Source organism: Urocitellus parryii, unplaced genomic scaffold (assembly GCF_045843805.1).
Source record: "Urocitellus parryii isolate mUroPar1 unplaced genomic scaffold, mUroPar1.hap1 Scaffold_196, whole genome shotgun sequence".
NCBI lineage: Eukaryota > Metazoa > Chordata > Mammalia > Rodentia > Sciuridae > Urocitellus > Urocitellus parryii.
This window is the reverse complement of record NW_027552340.1, coordinates 8,498-16,961: the sequence shown is the minus strand read 5'-3', so window position 1 is coordinate 16,961 and position 8,464 is coordinate 8,498. Positions and strand designations below refer to the sequence as shown.

The 8,464-nt window shown below is 47.4% G+C and overlaps 1 pseudogene across 1 annotated transcript; it reads left to right on the top strand.

The window, feature by feature from the left end:
* The first annotated feature begins 2,706 nt into the window (after window positions 1–2,706).
* LOC144251762 (GTPase IMAP family member 4-like) lies at window positions 2,707–7,996 on the top strand (annotated as a pseudogene). The gene is made up of 3 exons (XR_013342744.1): window positions 2,707–2,729; window positions 5,311–5,382; window positions 7,046–7,996. The product of XR_013342744.1 is annotated as a GTPase IMAP family member 4-like (transcript).
* The last annotated feature ends 468 nt before the right edge of the window (window positions 7,997–8,464 follow it).

Sequence of the window (8,464 nt, the reverse complement as noted above, 5' to 3'; positions counted from 1 at the left end):
TCATGTTGATATGGAGGTTCTGCCCCACCCATCCTCACCTCTCTCTGCCTTCTAGAAATCTGGTTGAATCTCATACCAGTGATGCTCATACACCTAAGTCCTCGTTAACACCAGGGCTTTGTAACCTTCACTCCATTCTCACCTGAAGAGGGTTTGCAGAAAGAGGCTGCCTGTGGTCTAAGATAGACGTTAACCCATTTACAGATTGGTCAGCATGTGCCCATCCATTGCCTTGCCTCTGCAATCCCTGATCTCTTGTTTAAGGGAAGTAAGACAGAGCCAGAGAAAACGTGCACAATGCTTTCCTGTGTTCGCATTCACACAGAACCATGGTGGCCATTCACACATCCTCATGCACATTTCAAGTTGCAGTTGTTTCAAAATAAGCAATAATCAAAAATTATCTTGATGAGTTTGATAATAAACCTGCTACATTTTCTAAAAGCAATTGAGGCTTTAAAAAGCTCCATTCTCAGGATTCTAAATAAAATACAGCTGGTACCCCTTATTGTACAGTCGTTCCACTCGGTGCAAGACAGAACAGCAGGTGTCCGTGACTAGGTCTCCTCTCCTGTGGGAGACATAACCTTTTCCCTGTGGCTAAGATCAGCCCAAAGTGTCACCCCAGACGGATGCTGAGCCCAGTTCAGAATTCCAAGACCTCCCTGGGATTAAATTTCCCTCTCACAGTATTTGTCTCCAGTCTGTTCTGACCACCATGCTGCATACGTGGTGTGGCCCCTGCACCCCAACTTTCTGTCCTGTGAGGTGGCCACAACTGTGTGTGAAGGAGATGAGACAGGAAGTGGCTGTGGTGGGGCACGGGGTGGTGTTTTCCTGCACAGCAGCCTCAGCCTTGCACCGTGAGAAGGTTCTAGAAAGGGACTGACATCAGTTGAAACCACTGACCTTCTGGGGAAGAGCTGTGAAAACCGTCTCTGGTCTGTTTGGCATATAATTTCTCATAAAGTGGTGCAGATATTCACATATGTGTGAAGAAGGAAAGTATGGGTTCCAAAGAAAGACATCAAATTGTGAAGAAATCGTTGAAAAACAAACTTGAACTCCTTTGAGCGGGGGCGGTGTTCCTCAACAGGGAGTTTTTAAAATACCTGCCAGATTCCAGGGAAATAGAAGATTCTGTTTTCATTGTCTGAATCCCTGAGGGGCCACATCCTGGGGCCTGGTGAAAAGAGGGGAGAGGAGGGTCTGGGAGACCCACAGCTGGGGGACTGTGGATGGCTATGGCAAGCAGTGCCTGTGTCCCAACACGTGTGGTTTCTCGATTATTCTGCGCCAGCAGATGAATAAGACTCCAAAATTACCCACAGAGGTCCCCAGTTCAGCACTTCTCCAGAGAAACTAGACAATCAAAGTCACTGAAGAAAGGGCTCTCCTTTACTCCTACATACATGAAGAGGTTTGATAGTGCTCAAAGGTGGACTTGGGGAGTTAAACCCCAAAGCCCCCGCCGAGAAGAGAACAAAACAAAGACTTGTAGCTAACAAGCCAGCAAAAAGAAATAAAAATGAAATCATACAAATTCGATCCAAAATAATGAAAAAAAATAGGAAAAAGGGAACAAAGACTACATTGGACAAATAGAAAATAAATAGTAAAATGACAGATTTATCACGAATCACATAAAGTATGTGATAATTATGCCAGGTGTGGTGGCACACGCCTGTAATCCCAGCGGCTCAGGAGGCTGAGGCAAGAGCATCCTAAGTTCAAAGCCAGCCTCAGCAACTTAGTGAGGCCCTGAGCAACTTAGCAAGACCCTGTCTCTAAGTAAAATATAAAAAGGGCTGGGGATGTGCTCAGTGACTCAGCACCCCTGGGTTCAATCCCTGGTATGAAAAAAAAAAAAGTTCTAATTGCCCAAGTTAAAAGAAGACTCAACTATGTGCTGCCTACAAGGAACCCACTCTAAATATAAAGACAACATAAAAGAAAAGTAAAAGGATGGAAAAAGATATAGATATTTATAATTTTTTTGGTACTCGGATTGAACCAAGGGGTGCTTAACCACTTAGCCACATCCCCAGCTCTTTTATATTTTGAGACAGGGTCTTACTAAGTTGCTTAGGGCTTTGCTAAGTTTTGGAAGCTGGCCTTGAACTTGCAACCCTCCTGCCTCAGCCTCCTGAGTAGCTAGGATTACAGAGGTGCACCACCATGCCTGGCTGAAAACAGGATTTTGTTCCTTCTCTCACATCAGTGCTTAGGACTGAGGTACTAGGAGCAAATGCTGGCTTGGAGGCCTGCTTTTCTGAACAGCAGATCCAGGGACCCAGGGGTCCTTCAGAATAACTAGCAACTCTCTGGTTTTGATCTAGATTTTTCCAGAATTGTACAACATGACCCATGCAGAGTCTTTGTGAGGTTCAGCATATAGCCACTAGGCATATGTGACTATTGAAATTAATGAAAATGAAAGTTGAACAAAATTTCAAGTTCAGACCTCGAATCACAACTTTTCACATTTTAAGTACTCAGTACCTAGATGTGGCTCATGGTTTCTGGACTGGACAACACAGGACAATCCCATCATTACAGAAAATTCTGTTGGTGCAATTGAGGAATAAGGTGTGCAGGTCCCTTGCACAAGCAAGTTTAGATAGCTCCTCCCCTCACTTCCTTTCTGCTCCTCCTCCTCCTCCTCCTCAATATCCTGGCTTAGCATTGCCTGCAAATTCAGAAAAGGGTACAAGACCCAGGTTTTCCAGGTAAGGGAATGCGGGTCTGTTTTGGGAAAGAAAATGTTAAATTTGGTGGGGAGGGGACCTCTCTATTGGCTCTTTTTCCTAAACCACTTGGCAAACTTGTTTTCAGAATATGTTTCCTGTTGGCTCCTGTTTCCTGTCTTTGCTGATTTGAGGTTGTAATCTGTTTTGAAGGCTGAGCCTTACAAATTGATGTCTTTTTCAGGGGTTACTGTTTAGAGGATACTTGTCTTACAAATAAATTATTCCTGCCCTGGTTGTAGAATTTAGGAATAAACTTGGCTGTTCCAGGGTTAGAGTCGGGTGAGTGGACCCAATTAGCCCTGAGGGGCTGGTGGGAAGAACATTGATACCTGTAAAGCGCACAGCTTGGTGTGCAGCTCCCCAGAACTGACCCCCAGGTCAGGATCAGAGGCTGTGTAGTCGGAGGCCTTGTGACCCCACTAACTGTCTGCTCAGAGCTGCCTGCTAGGGACCTGCTGCCTCAGAGACAGTCCCTTCCTGTGCTCAGCCAGAAATGAGCTCTCCCTAGGAGCGGGGAGAAGGGGTATGCTTTCCTGTGTGACTCGCAGTTCAGGAGAAGCTGGGACTGATGGGTGTTTATTCTTTAGGCAGAGTAGGAGAACTTAGCTACCCAACATCAGACTCACAAAAGCACTTTCCCCTAGTTTTGCATTTAGATTAGGGTCAGTAGAGCAGCATTAGAGAGCCCATGTGTGGAAAGCAGGACCTTAAGAAACACCCAGGCCAGATGTGGTGGCACACACCTATAATCCCAAATGTGGAGAAGCCAATTGGGAGGCTTGAGACAGGAAGATCAGGAGTTCAAAGCCAGCCTCGGCAACTCAGTGAGATGCTGCCTTGAAATAAAATACAAAAATTTTAAAAAAGGCTGTGGCTTAGTGGTTAAGTGCCTCTAGGCCCTGAGTTGAACCCCGGTACCCAAAACAAAACACAAACAGCCAGAAACCCTCTGTTTTCCTAATGCTGGCCTCCTATATCCACTCCTAATACCAATCACCAAAATCAACTCTGTGGTTTCAGCTTAGTTTTAAAAGTTCTATGAATTCGCTTCCAGGTTTACAGGAAGCTGTTTCCTCTCTATTCCTAAAGAATAAAGAAATACTTACCCCCTTTTTCCTTTTTTAAAAAGAAGTGCTTGACTTTCTGTTTCAAATCTATAATCTATGGCTCCCTGCCTGGTGACCTTGTCCTTAACAAGAGCATTTTCAAACTGTCCTGGCTCAAGTCTGCACCTGTGACAGTTTTTCAAAATGTTCAGAGGTAGCAGTGAAGGATAACATTTAAAGAAGAACACCAAGCTTCTATGCCACCAAGAGCTGACCATCAAGGAAGGAATTGTCATTTCTACAGAGTAGACATGGGTTGGATATAATGATCAGAGAGGGGCCAGAAGCTGAGGGATCATTGATCAATTCATTTATTTAGCAAACATTTATTGAGAACCACCCTTTGTCCAGTATTATGCTTGTCCCCAGAGAAAAGGGGGGTGACATATGGTCTTCCCATCACAAAGCTTATGGGGGGGGCAGTAGAACATCCTACAAATAGCTTCCTCTTCTGACATGAGAAGGCCCTGGAGTACAGTTAGAGCCCACAGCCAGGGAGCTCACCAGCGCTGGCCTGTGGTCAGCCATGGCGCTGGGTGAGGTGTGGAAGACCTCTGAGGCCTGAGGGCTCCGCAGGAATGAGCTGGGCACTGGTCTGAATTGGGAGAAAAAAAGTCTGCAAAGGGCTAAAAGTTGGAAGGAATCCAGAGGGTTCTGGGACGTTGAAGGAGCCGCTGTGGCTAAAGCTATGAGAGAAGGAAGTTATCACGCAGGGCTTTCCGGGTCATTCTGAGGATCTAAACTGCTTTCTAAAGGCAGTAGGCAGCAACTCGGGGATTTAAGCAAGAAAAGAAAAAAGTAAAATTTTAGTTTTAAAAGCTGGTGGAATTGGAAAGGGAAGGAAGACAAGGTGATCAGTCAGGAAAGTGATACGTGCAAACCAGTGGCAGAGGAGGAGCAGGGAGACAGGAATAGTTCTGAGATCTGGGGCCAGAATCAACAGGATGCGGGGCGGGCGGATGCAGGTGAGGAAAGAAGAGTAGGACTCGACCCTGGGTCTGGCGGGAGCCCCTGGCTGAAGAGGAATCCTGTGGGAGGTGGAGGACCCGGGCTCCCTTTTGGCCAGCTTCTGTCTGAGAAGCCCATGGAACAGCCAAATGAGGCCAAAGTGCAGGGTGGAGGTTTGGAACACGCAGCAGGGGGTCTGTAGCCTGCAGAGGCTGTGAGAGGCCCACAGGGTAGCCCACCAGGGAGAGAGGGGCCAGGCTGGAGCCAGCACCCAGGAAGCGCTGAGGGGTGTGTGTGTGTGTGTGTGTGTGTGTGTTGTGGGTGTGGGGGGTGATAGAACGACCTAGAAGTGAAACTGAGAGCAGAGGGTTGAGGTGAGGTTTTGGAAATGAGGCAGGAGCCCTCAGAGGAGAGGTTTACAGCAGGAGAAAACACTGACAGCCAGATCAGACGCTGCAGTCCCTCTGCCTTCCCCACACTGTGCGATTTTCTTCTTTTATCTACAGGAATCCAAACCATAATGGCAGCCCAGTACCATGATGTGGATTTCTACCCTAGCAAACCAGGGACCAGCTATGGTGAGATGTGCGCAGGGCCCCAGGCCTGGCCGCTGGGAAGAGGGCTGGGCGGTGGGGACCCCTCTGGTTCTGATGGCCAGTCCCCACTTCAACAGGAGAGCAACGTCCCCAGCCTTGCTCCTCATTTCTCTCCATTGACCCAGATCTTTTCCTTCCCTCCACCCTCTCCATTTCCTCCCGAGATGGCCATAACAGCTACTTCGGGGAGAAACTGAAAGGGGCCCCCATAGATCCAGGGCTCAGCACCACTTCTTACTCCCTGCTTCCCACAGCACAGACACCGCACAACAGCTGGCGAGGCCTCTCTGTTGCTCTTCTGCTCCTTTCCTCAGCCTGGAGGGGGATTGAGAAGGAGAAATGTGGGAGTAATCAGTCCTTCATCCAGGCCCCTGATTTGCCTGTTGCTGGGGTCCCCTACGACCAACAAAGTCAACAGGCTGACTCAGCACATCACAAACCCCCCTTAACTCTTTTACCCATAGTAATTGATTATGTCAGTTGAACTGATTTATCAACCTAGCCCACAATTTAGTAGCTTAAAACACCAACTATTTAGTTGGTTCTGAAGGTCAGGCGGACAGTTCTTGGGTCTGAGCCAGCTTCTGGGTCTCGGCCTTGATAGCTTCATGGACCTGTGTGTGGTTAACAAGCTCTCGGGCAGGCCAAGGTGTCTTCAAGTAGGCCGGTCCAGGTGTCTTCACACAGCAGTTGCAGGAAGAGCACAGAGAAGGTGAACCACAGTACAGGAGCACTTTGGGAGTCTCTGCTTGAATTATGCATTCCATTGTGGCATTGTCCAAAGCATGTCACTTAGACCATCTTGATTCATCAGTTGCTTTTTAGTGGGAGGAGCTGCAAATCCATATCCCAAACAGGCGTGCACACAGGGATGGGAATGACGTGGGGCAATCGGCCCATGGATTGCCATTCATACACTGTCAACACTGGCAGACTGGGGCGGTGTGGGAGCTGGGCGCTGGTGCCCTTCCATTCTACCTGCCGTGATTTTCCTGCTCCCCTTGCCCATGGCCAGCAGGCCAGTGCTCCCAGGAGATTCCAAGGAGGGTGACTTCCTCCCTGATGCTAACTAAATAACAATGTGAATGTCCACCCACATTTTTCCTTAGATAACTTTTGCCTTCCTTTACCCTGTGTTCTCAGACATAGAAATTTGGAAATATATTTCTTTCTTCTCCCAATTCTGGATCTCAAACATAGGAAACTTTGCCATAAAATAGTGATGAGTTGTGTAACCTGCTACTGGCTCCGTACTGGGAGCTTCATTTGGAATATAAATTGGGAAATCAATCTCCCACTGCAGAACCTCCAAAACCAAGTTTTGTGTGCTTTCCTAAATTACTTTGCTGGGATAGCTCTCAGCAGCAGTTCATAGTTCTCTTCTGAAACCATTTATCTTCCTCTATGGGCTGGGAAGCCACATGTAGTCACAGTAAGGAGCTCAAGGGAATCCTGAAAAGAGAGTGAAAATGGGAGATCAAGGGATGTGCCAGTTGTCCAGGATGGAAACGGCCCAGAAGGCTCTCTGTAGACCCTGTGGGGACAGGTTGGCCTCAGGGGAGAAGCCCACAGCCTGTAACAGAGAGAGCATGGGAAGCTGTCGGAGGTAGATTCTAACTCTGTGTCTATTTCCTTGATGTCCCAGGGCCCCGACACCAAGATCACAGAATTTCCCAATTGAGAATTGTATTAATTGGTAAAACTGGAGTAGGAAAAAGTGCCACAGGGAACAGCATCCTTGGAGAGAAAGCATTTAAATCTGGCATTTCAGCAAAATCCGTTACTAAGTCCTGTGAGAAAAAGTGCAGTGTGTGGAAGGGAAGTGAACTCGTCGTTGTTGACACTCCTGGCATTTTTGACACCGAGGTACAGGATGCTGACACTCAGAAGGAGATTGCTCGCTGTGTCCTCCTGACCTCCCCAGGGCCTCATGTTCTGGTCCTGGTGGTCCCGTTAGGCCGTTACACTGTGGAAGAGCAAAAGGCCACAAGGAAGATCCTGCAAATGTTTGGAGACAGTGCTAGAAGTTTCATGATTCTCTTGTTCACTAGGAAAGATGACTTGGACAGCACCGATTTCCAGGACTACTTAAGGCAAGATCCGGAAGGCATTCAAGAGCTGGTGGCCAAGTTCCATCATCGCTACTGTGCATTCAACAACAAGGCGACAGGACCGAGCAGGAGGCACAGAGGGTGGAGCTGATGACCCTGGTCCAGCAGGTGGTGAGGGAGAATGGGGGAAGATACTTCACCAATAAGATGTACCAGAGGGCTGAGGAGGAAATTCAGCATCAAGTCCTAGCAGTCCAAGAACGGTACAGAGCAGAGTTGGAGAGAGAGAAAGCACAGATAAGAGAGGAGTACGAAAGGCAAATCAGATACCTGGAAAGTGATTTGGAGCGGGAAAGGAGAAAGGGCCAAATGGAGAGGACACTAGAGGAAACGGAGTCTGTCTATGCCTTGAGGCAGCAGAATGCCAGAGTGGAGGTCGAGAACCAGAGTTGGATAATTGAATTAATCGTGAAAGCCTTGGAGGTTGTTTCCTTGTTCTTCCATCTGTTTATGGATGACTAGATTTAAAGAAAAATGCATTTGGGGCTGGGGTTGTGACTTAGCGATAGAGTGCTCAACCAGCACGTGCGAGGCGCTGGGTTCTATCCTCAGCACCACATAAAAATAAATAAGTAAAATAAAGGTATTGTGTTCCACTACAACTAAAAAATAAAAATTAAAAAATGTTAAAAAAAGAAAAATGCATTTATATTTTCTGCATATTACCTGATGACCCTCCCCATGTGACTTGTTTCAGCAGTCTGAGTGCTCTAGTTTCTGTCTCTCAGCTCTCAGGACCAGGGAGTTCAGGAAAGTTCACCCTTGGCAATAGGCAGATGTTTGACTTAGCAGGAGAGGGGCAAATCCTCAAGTTGTGAAGCTCAAAAGCAAAAAGTAATGATGCTTGCTGCCAGGGAATTCTTCCTTAGAGACACGGAGAGAGGGATGCAGGAGACCAAAGAACATGACCCCAAGCTGTATCCAGTAGTTTCTAGTAAAACTTTCTCCCCCAA